General features: G+C 33.2%; 1 pseudogene; it reads left to right on the top strand.

The window, feature by feature from the left end:
• The first annotated feature begins 3,485 nt into the window (after positions 1–3,485).
• On the top strand, positions 3,486–22,382 carry LOC120892310 (UDP-glucuronosyltransferase 2B9-like; annotated as a pseudogene).
• Positions 22,383–23,354: the final 972 nt, after the last annotated feature.

Below are 23,354 nucleotides of genomic sequence, written 5' to 3'. Positions count from 1 at the left end.
TCTTGGTTTTAATTCTTGTGCTATAGGGGTCTCATTAAGGAAATTGGGGCCTAATTCTTCATGATAAACATTAGGGCCTGTTTTTTCTTCTATTAGATGCAGGGTCTGTGTTGTAATTTCTAGGTCCTTGATACATTTTCAGTTGAGTTTTGTTAATGGTGAGAGATGAGATTTTAATTTCAGTTTGTTTAATATGGATTTCTATTTGTTGAAGAGGTTATCTTTTCTCCAATGCATGTTTTGGGCACTTTTTTAAATATAAGATAACTGTAATTTTATGGGTTGTTCTTTGTATCCTCTATTCTGTAACATTGGTCTACCAGTCTGTTTGGTGGAAATCCCATGCTCTTTTTGTTACTATTGCTCTGTAGGACAGTCTAAGATCTGGTATAGTGATGCCACCTGCTTCACTCTTCTTGCTAAGAATGGTTTTAGCTATTCTGATATTTTTCTAGATAAATGTCATGATTGCTTTTTCTATTTCTATGAGGAATGCTATGGGTTTTTTGATCAGAATTGCATTGAATCTGTTTAATTATTTTGGTAGTATGGTCATTTTTATAATATTAGTTATGCCTATCCAAGAGCAAGGTAGATCTTTGTAACTTCTAAGGTCTTATTTGATTTTTTCTCTTGAGGATTCTGTACTTTTTCTTGTATAGACTCTCACCTCTTTTGTTAAGTTGATTCCCTAGTATCTTTTTTTTTTTTTAAGTTATTGTGAATGCGGTAGTTTTCCTCATTTCCTTCTCAGAGTTTTTGTCACTGATATATAGAAATGTCCTTTACTTATGGGTATTGATTTTATATCCTGTCACTTTTTGCTCTGGCCAGTGTTTCCAAAACCATGTTGAATAGAAGTGGTGAAAGAGGGTATTCCTTTCTTGTTCCAGTTTTAAGAGAGAATGCCTTTAATTTTTCTCCATTTAGAATGATGTTGGCCTGAGGCTTAGCATAGGTAGCGTTTACAATTTTGAGATATCTTCCTGTTATACTTAGTTTTTCTAGTGTTTTGAACATGAAAAGGAGCTGTATATTTTCAAATGCTTTTTCTGCATCTACTGAGATGATCTATGATTCTTATCTTTGAGTCTTTTGATGTGATGAATTATATATATTGATTTCTGAATGTTGAACCAACCTTGCATGTCTGAGATGAATCCCACATGATCATGGTGCATAATCTTCTGATATGTTTTTGTATTTGATTTGTGAGATTTTTTATTGAGAATTTTTGCATCTATGTTTATTAGATATATTAGGCTGAAGGTTTCTTTCTTTGATGTGTCTTTGCCTGGTTTGGGGATTAGGGTGATATTGGCAATAATAGAATGAGTTTGGAAGGATTACAGGACCCTAAATGTATGAAATTACAACAGACCCACAACAAGGTGCATTACAATGAAAATGCCTAGCATACAGAATAAGAATTAGATTTTAAAAGACACAAGAAAAAAGTATCAGATTACATACAGGGGGAAACCAATTCGGAGCTTACATGATTTCTCAACCCACATTCTCAAAGCTGAAAGGTGCTCAGTCAACATATATCAAGCTCTGAAAGAAAATGGATGCCAATCAAGAATTTTATATTCAGCAAAACTAAACTTTAGATTTGAAGATAAAATAAAAACCTTCTAAGATAAGCAATAATTAAAAGAATTCACAACTAGAAAGCCTGAACTACATTCTCAATCAAATGGGAAAGATATTTAAAAAGTGAAAACCAGCAAAAGTAGGAACCACACCAAAAGAAAAGCCAATCAAAATTGAACCAAAGCTAAATTGAAACTAGAAATAATCCAAAATAAGTAAGAGTATACATCATATCTCAATGATAACACTAAATGTTAATGGATTAGTTAATTTTTATAAGTTTGACAAAACAAACAAAGGGAAAGAATAGTGTTATTATGGAATAAATGTGGGTGCAAAAACTGATTATCCACGTGTAAATAAAATGCAAATGATTGGGATGTGGCTATAGCTAAGTGATGTATCACTTGCCTCCTACATGTGAGGTATGGGGTTCAATTCTCAGCACTATATAAAAATAAGTTCAAAAATATTGTTTCCAGGGCTGGGATTGAGGCTCAGTGGTAGTTTACTCATCTGGCATGTGTGAGGCACTGGGTTTGAGCCTCAGCACCAAATCAAAATAAATTTTACAAAAAGGTATTCTGTCCATCTAAATTTAAAAAATGCTTTTTAAAAGATATTGTTTCCATCTACAACTAAAAAATATTTTAAAATATATTTCCTTTTTCAACCTATGCCATGTGAAAATATTAAATAAGGTAGTTCAGAAATTTACATGACAGGTTTTAGCATATAAGTGAATAACAAAAATGTATAAATATTTATGACCTTGAGGATGGTAACAGATTCTTAGTTAGGGTACAAATGCATGGAAAAATTATAATGGAATAATTGGACTTCATCAAACTTAAACATATCCTACATGAAAGAACACTATCAATAAAATCAAGAGAAAAATTACTAATATTTGCAAATAACATATAAATATTAATGGAATTATAGAAGGACTATATAAAAAAGATAGTAACTAACTAATAAGAATAACACCAAATCAACAAAAGATCTTAAAAGACATAAAAGATCTTAATAGACATAATTCCAAGAAAAATATGCAAATGGCCAATGGACAACTGAAAAAATAATTTTACAAATAAGGAAAGGAAATTCATAACAAAACCATATTGATATATCTCACTATATCACCAATGATGTTGTTATAATAAAAATAATAATACAGTGCTAGCAATGATTGAGATATTAAAATAATCAATGCTTATTAGATTAGAAAATTGGTTCAGTAAATAGAGTTAAGAGTTATCCAGGTCCTCAATGTTAAATAGAGTTTTTGTAAGACCTAGAAATTTTATTTTAACTTATATGCCAAATAGAAATAAAAATATCCAAATAAAACTAGTACATAAACATTAATAATTAAGATTATTCATAGTAGCCAAGGTTGGGAAAAACTAGTGTGCTAAAAACTTAGGAATGAATTTAAAAATGTGACCAATTTTATACCATGAATTGTGATCTGCCTTTGATAGGGAACACACGAAAATTAACAATGGGCACAAGAGGTTAAGGTAATAATTTTATAAAGTAGAAACACTTGTTATGGGCCAGGCTATATGGACAATGACCAGATAGACTGCATTTTACCCTGAAACTCCATATCTGCTGGTAGCAGGCCTTCCCTGGCCCCCGGGGCCCAGCCCCCAATTCCTTGTTCTGCATGTCAATGTGGCCAGCTCACAAGGCCGTGATGCAGGTGGCCAGCTTACAAGGCCGTGATACAGGCTTGCGGTTTCCAGTTTATCTGCCTCGAGCATATGTGACTCTCGGAACAGCTTGACCTGTTCGAGCCTCCTGGTAACCCAAGGACACAGTTATTACTCTTCCCTCCTCGCCTTTGAGTCATTTCCCCTGTTACAAAAGATATTTAAGGAGAACAAATTTGGCAATAAAGGGCACACATGCCTCCTCCTGGATGAAGAACCTTGGTGTCCTGTGATTTTTTTTAATTTTTTAACCTCCATGTCTCTCGCCGGACTCGGTTCCTGTTAGCCGGACGCGGCACATATCAAGTAAGAAATGCTTCTCCCATGGTAAAGTCCTACTTCTGTACCTATTAATAGTTACCTAATATAATATACTTGGTAACACAAAATAGCAATATATAGTAAATACACAATGTAAAATTCTTCTCTTTGGTTTTCATTTTTCTTGGCAATGTACCTTGTCAGAGGTTGATTGCCTACACATTAGTAACAATTCTCTAACTTGTACTGAATTAGGGTCATTTTGATCCACTTCCCTTCTGCTTTCTTACTGCTATACCAACCTGAAAAGTCTCATGGAAAATACTAATGTACCCATTGCACTGTCTCACTAACTGCTCAATTCAGCTTCTGTATATACTTGCTTGAAGGTATAACAACCCAGGTATGTTTTTTGTGGTTTTTGTCTTTAAATATCCTAAAATTCTCAAGCTCAGCACTGTTCCTTGCAGAGACAATTATGGGTCTTGTGGGGAGCAGTCACTAGCTAGATAGCTGAATAAAGACTCTTCAATTTGAACAAAACTGGGACTTGGTGTGTTTTGTTGAGTGACCTTTGACCTGCCAAACAACACACTGAGCTGACTTACACATGATTTATTTTTTATATAAAAAATATTACTGCAGCCCTGCCTGATTTAAATCAAAAGATTATGTTACATTTTTTAGCAAAGAAGCTGTTATCTGCCATAGAAATGCAGACCCAAAATGCCAATAAATATACAAGTTACCCTGAGGAGAGGGAGAGGTGGAGTTTTATGACCCTTACAAAGATCTCTTACAAAACAGGGAGATAAGGATAAATAACCTTTCACCTTAAAATATGTTTACCAATTAGAACAGGTCAGCATGGTACAAAGTGACCTAGAATTTCCCTGGAAGTTACCATGCACAGTGGGAATTTAAAGACTGGATGGTAGCCTGCTGTTTTTCAAAAGTCAAAGAAATACCTGTGAAGACTCTCTGGAAAACTCCCTGGGTCCCCCCCAAAAAAAAAAAAAAACTGGAGAGAAGGAAGGGCATGTCCTTCTCCTGAGATAACCTCTCATACTCTCTGGTCTCTTCAATAAACTTATGCCTGTTACTCTTAGCAATGTGTCTGAAATACCTAATCAGAGGAGAAACTAAGTCATGTTAAATACCAAAAGGGAATCCAAACCATGTCTTAATGATAACCCTGAATGTTAATGACCTAAAATCACCAATGAAAAGACACAGACTAGCATATTAGATCAAAAAAGAGACCTAACAATATGTTGCCTCCAAGAGACTCTCTTATGATAAAAGACATTCACAGGCTGAAGGTGAAGGCTTGGGAAAAGTCACACCCCTCACATGGACTTTGGAAGCAAGCAGGAGTTTTCATCCTCATATCAAATAAATAAGACTCCAAGGTCATGTTAATAAAAAGGGATAAAAAGGACACTACATACATTAACAAGACTTAACAATTATAAATATATATGCCCCAAACAATGGAGCATCTACGTTCATCAAACAAATTCCTCTCAAGTTCAAGAGTCAAATAGACTACAACACAATAATTTTGGGTAACTTTAACGCACCTCTTTCACCACTGGATAGAGCTTCCAAAAAAAAAAGAAAGCTGAACAAATAAACTCTATAATATAATCAATAACTTAGACTTAACTGACATATATAGAATATTTTATCCTTCAACAAGTGAGTACACTTTGTTTTCAGCAGCACATGGGGCTTTCTCTAAAATTGGCCATATATTATGCCACAAAGCAACTCTTAGAAAATATAAAAAAAAAATAGAGATACTACCCTGCATTCTATAAGATCAAAAATCAGGATGATAAAGGATTTCCATGGTTGCCTTAGATCACTCACATAACTAATTCCCTGTCATAGCATGAAAAAGAATGAAGGCCTGACACATACTACAACATTGATGAACCTTCAAGACATAATTGTAAGTATTGATATCAATCACAAAACCCGTAACAATTATTTAAAAGTGTTGAAATCAATCATTAAATCCCATATATTATATAACAATTACTTGAAGTGTCTCCATAATAAACATATCTATAGAGAGATGAAATTGATTAGATATTACCTAGCAATGAGGCATATAGGATGATTAGAGGTACTAGGAGGGTTTGGATTTAAAACCTTTCCACAATGAATATTAACTGAGATTTCCAATTCTGAGATTTCTTTTCTGAGATTGAACAACTGATATATACATTTAAAATGGTGGTTTGTATACTATATGAATTATATTCAAACAAGTACTTTGCTGCACAAATATTTTAAATGATACCTAAGAAATATTGTTTCAACTGTATATTTAGTTTAGTTTCAGTCAAAACATCTATAAGCAAAAGTCAACTCACTTGCCATTGTTCTTCCATATTCTAAAAATCTGAACATAAGAGAGGTGATCACACATGCAGGATCATAAATTTCTAACTGTAGGAAAGTATCTATAATCATGAAAGAGTCATTAAAATACACCTCACCTTTGATTTTTCAACTTGGAATCCAGATATTCTAAATGTTCACTGGTGTATTTACTTTGATGGGTACAAGTTACCTTTTAACCAAATAATGATTTTTTTTTCTCAAATAGCAACAAGAATAGAGGGAATTCAATGTGAAAGGAAGCCTTGCATTTCACCAGGATGTCTATGAAAATGACTGCAATTCTGCTCCTGTTACTTCTGAGTAGTCACTTTGGTTCTGGAAGTTGTGGAAAGGTGCTGATGTGGGCAATGGAATACAATCATTGGATCAATATAAAGACAGTACTGGAGGAGCTTACACAGAGGGGGCATGAGGTGGCTGTTTTGAAACCTTCGGTTTCCATTTTTGTGGATGGTGACAAATCATCTGCAATTAAATTTGAAAGCTATCCTTCATCATTGTAAAGAGAAGATATAGAGACTTTTTCTTCTCAATCACTAAGAGCATTGATTCATGAGACGCAATAAAAAACATTTTGGAAATATTATTTAATATTTCATGAAATTTTGAGTCAATTTTCTGATTATGTGGAGAACGTATGTAGAGATGCAGTTTTGAACAAGAAACTCTAGGCAAAATTACAAGAGTCAAGGTTTGATGTCATTCTTTCAAATGCCATTTGTCCCTGTGGTGAGCTGCTGGCTGAAATTCTTCAAAAACTATTTGTGTACACTCTCTGCTTCTCTCCTGCTTACATAGTGGAAAAGTGTATTGGGGGATTTCTCTTTTTTTCTTCCTATGTGCCTGTAATATTTTCAGGATTAAGTGATGAAATGACATTCAATGAAATGAAAAATACGCTATATGCATTATTTTGATTTTTGATTTGAATCATTTAATTTGAAGAGATAGAATCAGTTTTACAGTGAAATACTAGGTAAGTGACTTGTACTATAAGGTCCTAACTTTTCTGGACCTTTATAAAGGTGACTGTATAACAATAGAAAATCAGAAATTTTTTTAGTTGTTTCATGTAATAAAATAAAATCATGTATCAAACTCAGAGTTCTTCAGAAAAATATACATTGAAGTTTCAGAAACTTCTGGCCATCATTTGTATAAAACACACTAGAAAATCATATACCCACCATATAGAGCCCAGAGGACTTCTCTAGACAACTGCATACAGTTTATCATTGCACTACTCATTTTATTTATCTTTGAATACTAATTTTAGACTTTACTGTCTTGATGAACCTAGACACAGAGATTGAGGATTTACACTCATATTTCTATTACAAGGATCCATGTAGCACTGAGAAAATTTTTCCCTTTAGTTCAATTAGATTCTTCATTTAGAAACTCTTTTGTCAGTTTGCCTAATAAATTCCTTCTCCATTGTGTGACATTGTTTCCATCCCATACCAGGAGGCTCTTAATTGTGTTTTTTAGCACTTCCAAATTCTTACACTAAGTGTTTGCAATTCATTCTCTTTAAGGCCTACAATGTTCAAGCACAAAAATCTAAATCATTAGTCTTGTGTTTTAAACTATCTGTCAAAGAAAAAAGAAGATGAAAATTAAAACTAAACAAAAAAATTCTATTTTATACTGTTAGAATTTCCAACAATTCTTTCAAAATAATTTTTGTACAATAAATATTTGCAAGCTCCTAACATGAACCCACAGGAGGTAGTAGGCACAAAGAACAGAATCATATTTAAACTCCTTTCAGTTCACTTGCAGAACAAGGGTTAGAGTTTTCTCTAAATTATACAAACTAGATGAAAGAATGCTGAAATGTTATTTTATTAGCATGGTAAGAATAATGGGTTATATAAGTCTAATGTTTGCTTACATTTCTGTTAGTTACTTTTTTCACTTTAGGTAAAAAACTAAATATATGCATCTATATTGGCTAGCTTATTTTGGTGCAATTAACCTTGTAAATAATTAAGAGATTACAGATAATGCTGACTCCAAAAGATCATGTATATGTAATATATATGATATATATATATAAGCATCATATATATAATAAATATAGACTATGTATGCATATTTTCCATGCAAATAGTAGCTTTATTAAACTACACATACCTTTTGAAAAATAAATTGTTCTAATGAGTTATACATGACAGTAGAATGCATTTAGATGTATTGTACACAAATGGAGCACAATTTCTTCCTCTAGCCGAATATGATTCAGAGTCACACCAATACTATAATAATACATGTACACAGGGTAATAATATCTGTCTCATTCCATCAACTTTCCCATCCCCATAGCCGCTGTTCTCCCTCATACCTCTCTGCAAAGTACAAAGTTCCTTCATTCTTCCATTCCTACCATTGAGGATTAGCATTTGCTTATCAGAGAAAACTTTTGGCATTTGGTTTTTTGAGTTTGACTTATTTCCCTTAGCATCCACAATTTACTTGCAAATGCCATAATTTTATTCTTCTTTAAGACTGATTAATATTCCATGTATATATGTACATTATTTTCTTTATTCATTTATCTGCTGAAGGGCATCTATCTTGGTTCCATAGTTTAGCTATTGTGAGTTGAGCAGCTATGAACATTGATGTGCCTGCATTATTGTAGTATGCTGATTATAAGACTTTTGGGTATAAACTAAGGAGTGGGATAACTGAGTCAAATGGTGGTTCCATCCCAACATTTCTGAGGAATCTTCATATTGCTTTCATAAAGTTTGCACCAATTTGAAGTTTCACCAGCAATAAATGGGTCTACATTTTCCCCCACATTCTCAACAACATTTCTTTTTGCTTGTATTCTTGATAATCACCATTCTGACTGGCTTGAGATGAAATATTAGAGTAGTCTTGATTTGCATCTCTAATTGCTAAAGATGATGAACATTTTTTCATATGTTTGTTGATCAATTGTATTTCTTCTTCTGTGAAGTGTCTGTTCAGTTCCTTAGCACATTTATTGATTGGGTTATTTGGGGTTTTTTGGTTTCAGGTTTTTGAGTTCTTTATATATCCTGGAGATTAGTGGTTCATCTGAGGCACAAAACTAAACAAACTTTTAAACATATATTTCTTCATTATTGAAAGTTCTTTCCAACAGGAGGCATGTTCCTGTCTGCACAACAACTTCCCAATGTTCTATAGGTTTAATCTTCTATTTCCTGTTCAGGACGACCCACTATATTGGCAGAGACAATGGCCAAAGCAGATATCTGGCTTATTCACACCTACTGGGATTTGGAATTTTCTCTCCCAACCCTACCAAATGTAGATATTGTTGGAGGACTCCATTGCAGACCTGCCAAACCTCTGCCTAAGGTAAACTTGTTTCCATTTAGTTTGGTTCTGTCATCCTTTTATTTTCACCAGGAATAATTCTCTCTCTCTTGCTCATTCAGAATGCTTAATCACATTTACAGAATTACAGAAAATGGAGCAAAAAGACCTATATATTTAAATCTTTCATATCTATACCATCACAAATATGTGAATTTTATCTTTGTTTCACAAGAAGATCTTTCAAGGATAGGGTGAGTTAAGTGTAAAAATTCATTATTCAACACATAAAAAAATACCAGTCATTCTCTGAAAGAATATTGAGAAGGGACTAGCATGTACCACAGGAAAGTGTTGAATATTCGAAGAAACAAAGTAGCACACTCTCTGTCACAAACACCTTCCATTCCGCATTGAAGTGTAGACTGTGCACAATATAGAGAAATTGTGTGGGGAATGTTATGATAAGGAAAGACCAGAAGTGTTTCTTGTCTACCCCGTCTATAGGGGGCCTCAAGAATACTCCCTGAGAGATCATGGGTCTCCATAGCATAACTGCTGAACAACAAGAATAGAAAAAATATATATTGCACATGTAACATGGAGTGCAAATTGTGGATTTTAAATGAATATTTATTAATTTGTAAGACTTGAATTTGTAGGCTTCCCTGAGTTTATAATTATGAACAGATCTATAAGTTTATAGAATTATATATCTTAAAGTGAAGCAAAAAATTAATGTATTTTTATGGATATCACACCTTAATAACACAGTTGGAAAGTGAGCATTTTTTACTGCTTCATTATGTGATCACTTAAGAGACATTTTGGCTAGATCTTTAGTAGCAGCATAAAATCTGATCTTATTCAAAGTTTAAAATCCAATATGATCACCCCTCATTCCACAAACAGTGAAACAAACAGTCTGAACTGCCAAACACTTGGGTAAAATATTTCTCCATTTAGATAGAGGGATAATGACAGCATCAATAGAAAAGTTAAGATAACAGATAAAAGAGGACAAGAAAGAGGACGATTAGTAAACTAATCATAATATTTAAGAAAGGCTGTTGTGGTAATGAAGTTTCATAAATAAGATTCAAATCCACATCAGTGATTGTCAGACCTATACGAATTTTTATAGCTCCAATGTGCGTTCTCACCATACACCATTAGATTCTCAGAAATTTCTATATATTTGGAAAAATAATATATTTGGAAAATATGGCAAAAATTAGAAAAAATACACATTTTCTAAATTTTTGTATGGTTTAAATAGCTAGAAGAAAGGGTTTGAAATGTTCCCAGCAGAAAAAAAATGATAAATGCTTACTGGCACAGGTGCTCATTACTTTGATTTGATCATTTAGCTTTATATACATATGTTGAATTATCACACAAATCTCCAAAACCTGTATGACTATTATGGGAAAGTAAAAATTTTACAAAGTATCACACAAAAATAAAAATGCCTAGCTCTATTTGCTTCACCACTTTGGAAATTATACAGACAAAGATGTTATGCTGTAATCATATTTATAGCATTTATTTATAAAAAATTGGAAATCATTTAGATATACAACATGGAGGAATGATGTAAAATATAAACTTTTTTCATGTTATACAATTACAATCATTTTATCCAAGAATACTCACCTTCATTTTCAGCCATTATGCAAATACATTTGGAAAATGAGGGATATATATTAAATAAGATTGATATTTTCATGGAGAATGAATAGGCATATATAATATGTGCCTAAATATCTATAAATATGTGCCATATGTATGCACTTAGTTGTAAGAATAGAAAACAAAACACAACAAAAACATGAAAATTTATATGTATTTGTTATTTAAGTATGAAACCCAGGTCCTCTTAATTACTAAGCCAATGCTGGAACACTGAATTCTATCTCTAGTCCTTAAAACACATAAAAGTTTAATAAATTTAAATTTGAAACAACAAGTAATTTATTGGTAAGAAAATTTCTGTTTATTATATTATTCCAATTTTTATGATAAAATTTTAAAATTGAATTTTAAAGGCTGCTGTAGAATGAGAAGAACCAGTCTTCTCAGTGGTTAATCTGTAATCTGAGGATATTTCAGTTAATCATATAAGTATGCACAAAATTTTAAAAAATGAATGAATAAATAAATAAATCAAATACCATAGGCATATTTCTCATAATAGGGATGAAGAATTATTTAAGCAGAGCATCAGTGAGAATAAATAGCAAATAAAATTGGCTACATTACTAAAAGTCATCTGAACACAGGAACTATCTGGATGTATGTGTGAGTCACAGGAATAATGCATTCATCACGAAGAAGACATAATCAAGTTAAAATTATAATTTTAAATAATCTTGAAGACAATATGGGACCTGTAACAAATATTAAGTTATTTCATGTTGTTGCTTAAGACCAGTAATTAGAAAATGAAATATACTATGTGGTTTTTGAGAATGTGACTATCATTTCACAGATGAAAACAGAAAAAAGTGACTTGGAAACAGAAACATTAAGTGTGGAAGTTGACAAGATTTCAAAAAACTTTTGGATCTCTATTTCATTTTTGAATGCGGGACTTTATAGAACAAAGTACAATTATTCTTGTATAGAATATATAAGGCAGAGGATCAGAAACCACCTGTTAGGATAATTCCAGGACAATTTCAGGAAGCATTATTTTTCAGAAATTTCAAAACACTGAAGTGAGTTATTCAATAGTGTGATCAAATCTCTACTGGAGAAAGGTCTGGGGAATTCTCCCACTTGTGTGAATTTCCTGCCAAACCCAATAGGTAATATCAAAAATCTGTCACAGTCAGGTATACACAGGATATTCTACAGGGACCTCAATTTTACAATATGATTTTATGTCATAATATGTACAGAAATATGTTAATCAAACATGTAGCTAAATATATAAACTATTAGGGAATAAACATGACTCTTAACAATAAAGAATGATTTAGAGGTGCAATTTGCAATATTCTGATGCAATTAATCTAATAAGTGATTTGAGAGCAAAGAAAAAGATATGTAAGGATTTTCTTCAATTTATCCTAATTTTTCTTTATATGTGTAAAGAAATAAAGGAGCAATGAACACACCATACTTCACCATACTATCATCACCACTGCATTTTGGTATATCAAAAGTATTTTGTGAATCAGAATCTTAGACCAGTTTGGTAATAAATGACTTTAAGTAGCACCAGGACAGTTTAACTAAAAAGTTTTACATAAAGTTGCACTTCACTTTTAACAAAAAATTCTCTCCCTTGGCCTGGGAAGGAATTTCTAACTCTCAGACGTATGGGCTGGCTGGACATAAAAATCTAGAAAAGTAATATCAAGAAATAAATACAAAAGATACAGGAAAAAATATTTTTCAAAGTTAGGGCATTGACAAGTGAAAGAGACTTCATGGGTCTGATCCTAAAAAAGGGAAAAGCCCGCAAATGTTTTATTTTTAGTGAAACATACCAAACCAGTTCATTTCTTTAGAGGCTTTTTCAAGGTAAAACAAGAAGCAAGAAGCTGTTCAAGCTGGCTCTGACATGACCAGGGTTCATTTGCAGAATATTTGGCACATGATCAGCAATGATTATGCAGTGAAATTTGTCATTCACAATCTTGAGTCCTTGGTGATGGCATAGACATCAACGTCACAACCACAGAAATAGAAGCATTCAGCTTCAGAAGGTGGGGATACTTTAGAGAGCCAAGAGCCAGATAAGTATCTTGGAAGTCAGGATATTGTTCTCTATGGACCAATTCAGGAGGATGGACGGGGGCAAATATGGTAGTTTTGTTTGGTGAATTGTAGCCACATAATGAAGGAAACCAGAATTAAAAATTCATCGAGGATGAACATATGAACCAATCCAATTTACAGGTTAGAGTAACACAAAAAATGTACTATAACATTCTATTGTAACAAAATCTACCTACAATCTCTTAATCTTATTAATAAAGTAAGTGAGTAAGGTTATTCTTGACAAAATGTGTCTCAACTGTTTTGGATTTATAGAATTGTTTACATCAGTACAAATGGAATGGTAATTGACTGCATAATGCTTTGTGAATTTGCCTTCTGAATCTTTTTGCTAGGAGTATCAAATAAGAATTCTAATCTCCACTTAAGGCTGGGAAGTCAAATCAGGCATCAGATTTTACCTTTAATACTCTTAGATTTTTATAAAATTCCTCTTTACCTGTAGACCCTAGGATAATTTAAGGTTCCTGGACCTGATAAGAAATACCTTGTTTTTCAATGCAGATAGGTAAGAAATACCTTGTTTTTCAATGCAGATAGGAGGGAATCCAAGTATTCATGACTATTTTGTCACCAAAGTATATCTTGTGTTTATTAACAAAACCAAATACATATGTTAGAGCCCCATGTCAAAATTACAAAACTGCATGATTCCATTCTTTAATTAGTGTTTCAGTGGTTAATTTTAGTTTGAAATGGGCTAGTATGTAATTAATATATACCACATAACAGTATATATCAAGTTATCAAGACAAATATTTTCAAAAACTCTTTTTGGGAAGATACAATGACACCAGCAAAATCAGGTATCATTTCAAGGTATTTCCTTGTTAACCCTATATGACTGTGTAATACATACAGAAAGAAAATATAAGCTAATAAAATACTTAGTGCTGGTTGTTCAGAAACACAGTTTTTTTCATTAAACCAATGTCAATGCAATCTTTTTTACCAAAGATTTATTCAAGTCATGTGAACATGAAGCCTGTTTGAGTTTCTTTACTTCTCTGTATTCTAAATGTTTGCTTAGATCTAGTTTCTACATATGTTGATTTAACTCTAAGTCAATGTGAATAGAAATCTGTACAAGGATTTTATAAATTTAATAATGAATACCATCTTGTACTTAGGAAATATTATATAAACATAACACATACTTACATAAATAAACAAACTGAATGACATATCTTTACAGACCCTATGAACTACATTCTAAAATTTTGGCCATAAATCAGGTAACACTCTAATACAAAACTCAATGATTCAACTGTTTTTGATAAAAATACAACAATTTGAAATGACAAAGTTTTTTTTAATTAATGCTTATGAAGAAGGATTTTAACATTTTCTTTTCTCCTCACATAGAGAGTCTCTCTTATGGAGGCTGAATAGGCTGAGGAGACAGATATCTTGTGGTGCTCAGAATGTCTTCTAAGCATATCTGAGTGTAAAATATAGTAATTTGAATTCTTTCTTCTATTTTAAAGTTTTTCTCATTAGTTAAATAAAAATAAAATTATTAAAATGCATTTTGATCTATCATATATAAAAGGAGTGTAGCTTCTTATTATCACCTATCAAGTAATCACACATGTACACAGGGTAATAATATTTGATTCATTCTATTATTCTTCCTACCCACATACAGCCTCCTTTCCCATCAATTCTCTATTCCTAATCCAAAGAAACTCTATTTTTGTGTACAATCCACCCTGTAATGTGAATTAGCATCCACATATCAGAGAAAACTTCCACCTTTGGTTTTTTAATTGGTTTATTTCACTTATCATGATATTCTCTAGCTCCATATGTATACGTGCAAATTTCATAATTTCATTTTTCTTTAGTGTTGAGTAACATTCCAGTGTGTATATATACTATATTTTCTTTGTCTATTCATCTATTGAAGGGCATCTAGGTTAGTTCCATAGTTTGGCTATTGTGAATTGAGCTGCACTGATATGGCTTTATCACAGTAGTATGCTGATTTTACGTTCTTTGGGTATATGCCAAGGAAAAGCATAGCTGGGTTAAATGGCAATTGCATTCTAATTATTGTGAGGAATCTCCATATTGCTTTCCATAATGGTTGCACCAATTTGCAGTCCCACCAGCAATGTACCTGTTACCCCACGTCTTTGCCAATATTTATTGTTGTTTGCCGCAGTCCGACTGCAGCAAAATAACCGGGGAATGACAAACAACTTGTGTAGATTGATACAGCAGGAGTGGAAGCCGTTTATTGTAGGACAACAGAGGTATTTATACATTTTACACAGCTTATTTTAATTAGCATAAACTAGATACATCAGTCAACCAATAAGGAATCTCCACACTTAATGGTTCGGTTTTGTTATTTCTCAAACCACTCCCTCTGGCATTTTGCCAGGCACCATTCAAACTTGTTTACGAACTCTAACATTTCTCTGGCAAAATGCCAGGCATCATCCTGACTTGTTCACAGACTCTAACAGTTGTTATTCTTGATAGTTTTCATTTTTATTAAACCAAGATTAAATTATTTTATTTCCAATAATATTTATTTTCTTTTAAATCTCCAGTAGTTGCCTTAGGGGATCCTGAGTTGCTTGAGAGCTATCAGTTGGGTCAGAAGAACAAGTGACTAGAGGAACAGTGAGGCTTAAGCAGCAACTGAAAAGTGTGGCTTAGGCCACAGAGTGAGAGGACTACTAGGATCTTGAAAGGAAGCACATCAAAGAAAGTGAAGACACTAGGGGAACTATGAAGGTGTTAAAAACAATAAGAGGAGGGAGGGAGTGGTGATGAAAAGAAAGAGAAAGGTCTTATGGAAGCCAATTTGGGTGATTATAAGTTTTGAAGAGGAACTTGCACACACATAACCACAGCAGCGCTATTGCCAAAAGTGAAGTCTTGGAGGCAAAGTAAGTGTCTAAGAAGGATATACAGATAGGCTATTTGTAATATATGTATATCTTATATAACTTACATTCCTGGGACATTACTTACCCTATAATACGTAGGAAATAGTGGAACTGTGCCACAACCCAGATGAAACTTACTTACACTACAGTGTAAAAAACATCCAGTAAAGGGGGGCTGAGGCTATAGCTCAGTGGTAGAGTGAAGCCCTGGGGTTTGATCATCAGCACCACATACAAATGAATAAGGAGAATAAAGATATTTTTTAAAAAATCCAATAAAGGGGCTAGGGTGGTGGCTCAGTGGTGGAGCTCTTTCCTTGCACATGTGATTCACTGGGTTCAATCCTCAGCACCATATGAAAATAAATAAAGGTACTGTGGTAATCTACAACTAAAAACAACAACAACAATATATTTATGAAACAACAACAACAAAAACCTTCCTTATATATTAAGTATATAGACTACACAAATTCAGAGAAACAGAAAGTAGAAGTATTGGTAGTAAAAGATCAGAGTGAGAAAAAATAATTGTGTCCAATTTATATAATTTCTTGGTTTAGCAAAGTAATAGTGTTCTACAAATGTTGGCATTAGGATATGTGTATGTGTAGCATTATTGAACTATGTACCTCAAAAAAGGTTAAAATTATATATTTATGTTTTGTTTATATGAACTTATTTTTTTAAAAAGCCACTAATTTAGTATCTCCTGAACATATTTTGAATAAATATGTTCAGGAGATACTAATTTGAATAAATCTTTGCTTTGTTCTTAGATTTGTGATAGAGCAAATTCTTTCCTTCACAGGAAATGGAAGGCTTTGTCCAGAGCTCAGGAGAGAATGGTGTTGTGATTTTTTTCAATTGGGTCAATGATTGGAAACTTGATGAAAGAAAGGGCCAAAATGATTGCATTAACTCTTGCCCAGATTCCTGATAAGGTTAGATAGTGGTATAGAACTGTGGAAAGAGTCTGTTTCACTCTGTAAAGGGTCTTATAAATGATTTTCCTTGCAAAAGATGCACACTTGTGATATGTATAATTTGTCTCAGTATTCATTTTTAAAACCAAATATATATAGCAACTGTTAAAATAGTGCAGAGATTATTTCTGATTTTAAAAAGTCAGCATTAACATTATGCTAAAGCACAAATATATTCATAGGTTCAGTGTGAATATAATATTATATTAGTATGACAGATATACCAAAATACCAAATTCTGCCCTGCCTTCCTTGTCCTTTTTTTCTGTGCAGGACCCCTGAGAACAATGTAGATACCAAAGAAGTTAAGTTTGAATGAGCACCAACACAATGACAATAAGTAGGTCTTAAAAAGTCAAAATGCATCACAGATTGCCATCTTCCTACATAATCTTGACCTCCATTCTTCTCCTACATGATAAAAAGGGCCTATTCCTGGAGCTGTCCTTCATTCTATTCAGAGAAGGAAAACCAAGATAACTACCAAATCAACCAGACTTAGAGAAAAACAAAAATCAACCTGCTCTAGTGACTTGTTCTACTCCTTTCTCAAGATTGAAAATGACTCAGACAGGAGACAGGAAGGAAACAGGAAGCTTGCCCTTACCATGGACTCTCTTCCTTAGAGAAACATGATCACACAAGAGCAAACACTACCACAAAAATTTATTCTCGGGAAATATGTTTGAGTAAATTTTCTCACATACCACTCAAAAGGAAAAAAAGTGGAGCTACACACACCAGCCTCTGTGGGGCCCAGGCCCACATCGGGCTAGGTCCACTCCTTTTGATACAGGGCAGACACTCACCAAAGCCTAGCCTTTGGTGCAGGGCTGACCCCTCTAACCAGCAGACTACCACAGGAGCCAGATGCAGCCCAGACCACAAACATCAGTGCCCAGGGGTATCCAGGATCTCAGTAGCCACAGTTCACCACTCCCCCAGGGGGGAGACACTGTCAGAGCCTAGGCTTTGGGATAAGAACACCACTTTCAACCAGCAGACTAGTGGGAAGTCAAGCACAAAGGCTCAGATCCACCCACAGCTGCCTTTGCAGGGACCAGGCTTACAGCAAGCCTGGTCCAGCCCCTTCCCAGCAGGGCAAACCTTTCCAGAGCCTAGGCTGTGGTTCAGGACTGCCCCTTCTGACCAGCAGACTACCATGAGAGGTCAACCTCAGTGGCCCAGATCTACACACTTCAACTTATATAGTTCCCAGATCCAGGATGCAGTAGCACCCATTGAGGGACACCAGCAGGGTCTGGAAGCCCAACATCAAGGTAAGATACAGACAATCTGCATGGGTACAACAAGAATTATTTCTCAATTAAATTCTGTCAATTGAATACAAAAATATATCTCAATTAAATTCTGGCAAATTGAATACAAAAATAATCAAGTAGGTTTCATCCCAGGAATGCAAGGTTGGTTCACCATATGGAAATCAAAAATGTAATTCATTACATCAATAGACTTAAAGATGAGAATCATATGATCATCTCAATAGATGCAGATAAAGCATTTAACAAAATACAGCACACCTTTATGTTCAAAACACTAGAAAAATTAGGGATAACAGGAACATGTCCCAACATCATAAAGGCTTTCTATGCTAAGTCTCAGGCCAAAATCATTCTAAATGGAGAAAAATTAAAGGTATTCCCTCTAAAAACTGGAAAAAGACAGGAGTGCCCTCTTTCACCACTTCTATTTAATGTAGTTCTTGAAACATTGGTGAGAGAAATTAGACAAATGAAAGAAATTAAATGGATACATATAGGAAAAAAAAGAATGCAAATTGGCACTATTTGCTGATGATATGATTCTATACCTGGAAGACCCTAAAAGTTCCACAAGAAAACTTCTAGAAATAGTAAATGAATTTGGAAAAGTGGCAGGATATAAAATCAATTCCAATAAATCAAAGGCATTTTTGTATATTAGTGACAAATCCTCAGAAAGGGAAATGAGAAAAACTATCCCATTCTCAATAGCCTCAAAAAAAATGAAATACTTGGGAATCAACTTAATGAAAGAGGTGAAAGATCTATATAATGAAGATTACAGAACTCTAAAGAAAAAATCAAAAAAGACCTTAGAAGATGGAAAGATCTGTCTTGCTATTGGAGAGGCAGAATTAATATTATCAAAATGACTATACTTCCAAAAGAACCATATACAGATTTAATTCAATTGCAATTAAAATTCCAAAGATGTTCCTCATAGAAATAAAAACAGCAATCTGAAATTCATCTGGAAAAATAAGAGACTCAGAATAGCTAAAGCAGTCCTTAGCAGAAAGAGTGAAGCTAGTGGCATCACTGTAGCAGAGCTTAAACTATACTACAGAGCAATAGTAACAAAAACAGCATGGTATTGGCACCAAAACAGACTGGTAGACCAATGGTACAGAATAGAGGACACAGAGACTAACCCACAAAAGTATAATTATCTTATATTAGACAAAGTTGCCAAGAACATGCATTGGAGAAAAGATAGCCTCTTCAACAAATGGTGCTGGAAAAACTGAAAATTCATATGCAACAAAATAAAATTAAACCCATATCTCTCACCATGCACAAAACTCAACTCAAAATGGATCAAGGACTTAGGAATACAACCAGGGACCCTGTGTCTAATAGAAGAAAAAGAAGGCCCCAATCTCCATCATGTGAGATTAGGCCCCAACTTCCTTAATAAGATTCCCTGGGCACAAGAATTAAAATCAAGAATCAATAAATGGGATGGACTCAAACTAAAAGGTTTCTTCTCAGCAAAAGTAACAATCTGTAAGGTGAATAGAGAGCCTACATCTTGGTGACAAATCTTTACCCCTCACACATCAGATAGAGCACTAGTCATTAGGGTATATAAAGAACTCAAAAAGCTAGACACCAAAAGAAAGAAACAAACAAACAAACAAAAATCCCAAATAACCCATTCAATAAATGATCCAAGGACCTGAAGACACACTTCTCAGAAGATGATGTACTATAAATACACATACATAGGAAAAAATGTTCATCATCACTAGCAATTAGAGAAATGCAAATCAAAGCCACTCTAAGATTTCATCTCACTCCAGTCAGAATAGCAGCTATTATGAAGACAAACAACAATAAGCATTAGCGAGGATGTGGGGAAAAAGGTACACTCATACACTGCTTGTGGGACTGCAAATTGGTGCAGCCAATATGAAAAGCAGTATGGAGATTTCTTGGAAAATTGGCAATGGAACCACCATTTGATTCAGCTATCCCTCTCCTCTGTCTATACCCAAAGGACTTAAAAACAGCATACTACAGAGACACAGCCACATCAATGTTCATAGCAACAGAATTCACAATAGCCAAATTGTGGAACCAAGCTTGATGCCCTTCAATAGATAAATGGTTAAAAAAATGTGGGATATATGCACAACAAAGTATTACTCAGCAATAAAAAGAATAAAATCATGGCATTTGCAGGTAAATGGATGGAGTTAGAGAAGACAAGGCTAAGTGAAGTTAGTCAATCCCCAAAATCCAAATGCCAAATGTTTTCTTTTAGATAAGAAATCTGATTCATAGTAGAATAGGGAGTGGGAACATGGGAGGAATAGATGAACTCTAGATAGGGCAGAGGGGTGGGAGGGAAAGGAAGTAACTAATAATGATTCAATGTGATGATCATTATTATCCAAAGTACATGTATGAAGAAACCAGTTGGTGTCAGTATACTATGTATAAAACAAGATATATGAAAAATTGAACTTTATATATGTAATAAGAATTGTAATGCATTCCACTGTTATATATAAATATAAATATAAATTTAAAAAATGTTTTTAAAATAATAATAAAAATAAGAAAAAAACAAAAGAAAAAAGTGTAACATTAAATTTAAAAGTTGATAAGCACTATAAATATAGATTAATAAATGGGGGAGCCCATTAGAAATTTTTAATGATTTTTGTCCTACAATAAAATTATTATAACTATCAATATTTAAATACCTGTGTATCACATTGATAAAACAATTTAGCTTGTCAAATATTTATGAACCCTGGAGGCCATATAGCAGGAAAGATTGTTAAATATAAAAATATGTACATAAAAATTTCCTTTATTTAAATCACCATTTAAGTTGTTAACATTATCATATCTTTTTACTATTTTTCAGTTCATTATCTGTTGTATCAGAAATATTAGGCTATGAAATTTCATAATCTCTTCCATATTTTAACCTGCTATATTTTGAAATTGTCTCAGTGAATAAGAGGTCTGCTCTACCTTAACAGATTTTATGGAGATTTGATGGTAAGAAACCAGATATATTAAGACTCAACATTGGACTGTATAAGTGTATTCCCAAAGGTGACCTCCTTGGTAAGATTTGGGAAATGAATCATGAAAATATATTTTTAAAAAACATAATCATAAAGATAATAGTTGAGTCATTCATTTTTGTATTCGAAATATTAATGAAAAAATCATTAATTACCTAAGTTCTTTATATTTACTCTCTTTTCAGGGAAATTGGAGATTAATCAACCCTTCACATTTTATTATACATGGCATAATAAATTATCTAAATTTCAGTTGTAATTACCTCTCTCAGTGAATTTTTTTATCAATTTCTGCATTGTATATTTTTCTTCTATTTCTGCAATTTTACACCTATACTTTGACATACAACAGAGCTATTTGAAATACCATGAAAAAAGATCCCTCTCCTTTCTCACAATGTTCTCTGCATTTTCCATTATAAAAAAAAATCTTTGATTATAATTGTGAACTGTACTTCAATTCATGATGAAGTGTCATCAGTCCTACTTCTAATTCCAGCACCACAACTACCGTGCTGTCTGCTGCCTTGGACAATGCATAGCTGACTCAAAGGTGTCACAATTTCTTTAATTGTACACATTCTCATACTTCCACTTTTAAACTACACATGATATTGCTACTACCCAGAGTGTTCTCTTCCTTTTTATTTACATGGCAACCTTGCTTCCACTTTCAAGTCTCAATTCACATATTTCCATGTAGCCTTCATAATTTCAGTGCACTTTCATGGTTATAATAATCTGCTATCTAGAAAATAATTCATCTCCAATGGCTCATGTTGTGCATTTCTTATCTTATTTATGACTCAAAATTGGTAGAGTGTCTTAATTTCTTCTAATCATAGGTCATCCAAAAACCAGGGCTTTTAAAACTCCTGGTGGAACCAATGGCATCTATGAGGCCATCTATCATGGGATCCCTATGGTTGGCATTCCATTGTTTGTGGATCAACCTGATAATATTTCTCACATGAAGATCAAGGGGACAGCTATTAGATTGGATTTTAACACAATGACAAGTACTGATTTGCTCAAAGAATTGAATATAGTCATCAAAGTCCCTTTGTAAGTATAACAATTTTTTTCACTTAGATATATGTATAGACAGATTCCCTTGACAGTGAAAACAGATTTTCTCCTATTTTTAGTCTAATTTTCAAACATGAATTGATTTATACAATGGGATGTATGCTTTTACTAAATCAGGACTTTTAAAAGTGAAAATCAAACTGATGCAGTGACTATATGACTTCTTATTATTCAATCAATGTGATGCTAAAAATATATATTCTGTGTAGCTAAATGTAAACAGAACACATGGAAAAGTAAACGAATTTGAAGAAATATTAGATAATATTTCAAAACCTTATATTTCTGAAACTATTAATCTTTTTATATATTTTAACCATTATTATGCAGAGTAGAAAACTTGACACATGGATAATACATGTAATGGCAAATCCAGTTTAATTTCATTTCTAAAATAAAATGAATATTCAGATAACTTGAATGCAACACATTGCTTAGTAAAACAATAATGATAAATATCTAAAGATGAGTTAAGTTCCTAGGTATTTTGCTTTTTAAATTTTTTAGTTGTATATGGACATGATGACTTCATTTTATTTATTTTTATGTAGTGCTGAAGGTTGAACCCAGTGTTTCACACATGTCAGTGAAGTACTCTATAACTAAGCCACAAATCCTGCCCCAGTTTCTATGTATTGTCTGCTTCCAAGAACAAAAAATAAACACAGTAACATTAGATTAGATTAGAATGTTTTACACTACTGTTAAAAAAATATTAACAATAACTCTTAAAAACAGTAAGGTAGACTCATTCAAGTATCTGCATCACTGAAATCATATTTTCAGTAGGGGAGTCCTGTGATTTGAACATAGCTTGTCACCACCCATGTTTGTGTTGAGGTTTGTACAATATTGAGAGGTGTGATTATTTTAGTCAACTTTTTAATCACTGTGACAAAAATGCCTAAGAACAACTTAGAGGAGTAAAAGGTTATTTGGGGCTTAAGGTTTC

Source organism: Ictidomys tridecemlineatus, chromosome 9, assembly GCF_052094955.1.
Source record: "Ictidomys tridecemlineatus isolate mIctTri1 chromosome 9, mIctTri1.hap1, whole genome shotgun sequence".
In the NCBI taxonomy this organism is placed as follows: Eukaryota; Metazoa; Chordata; class Mammalia; order Rodentia; family Sciuridae; genus Ictidomys; species Ictidomys tridecemlineatus.
The sequence above is the reverse complement of the archived record's forward strand: the minus strand, read 5'-3'. Positions and strand labels throughout refer to the sequence as shown.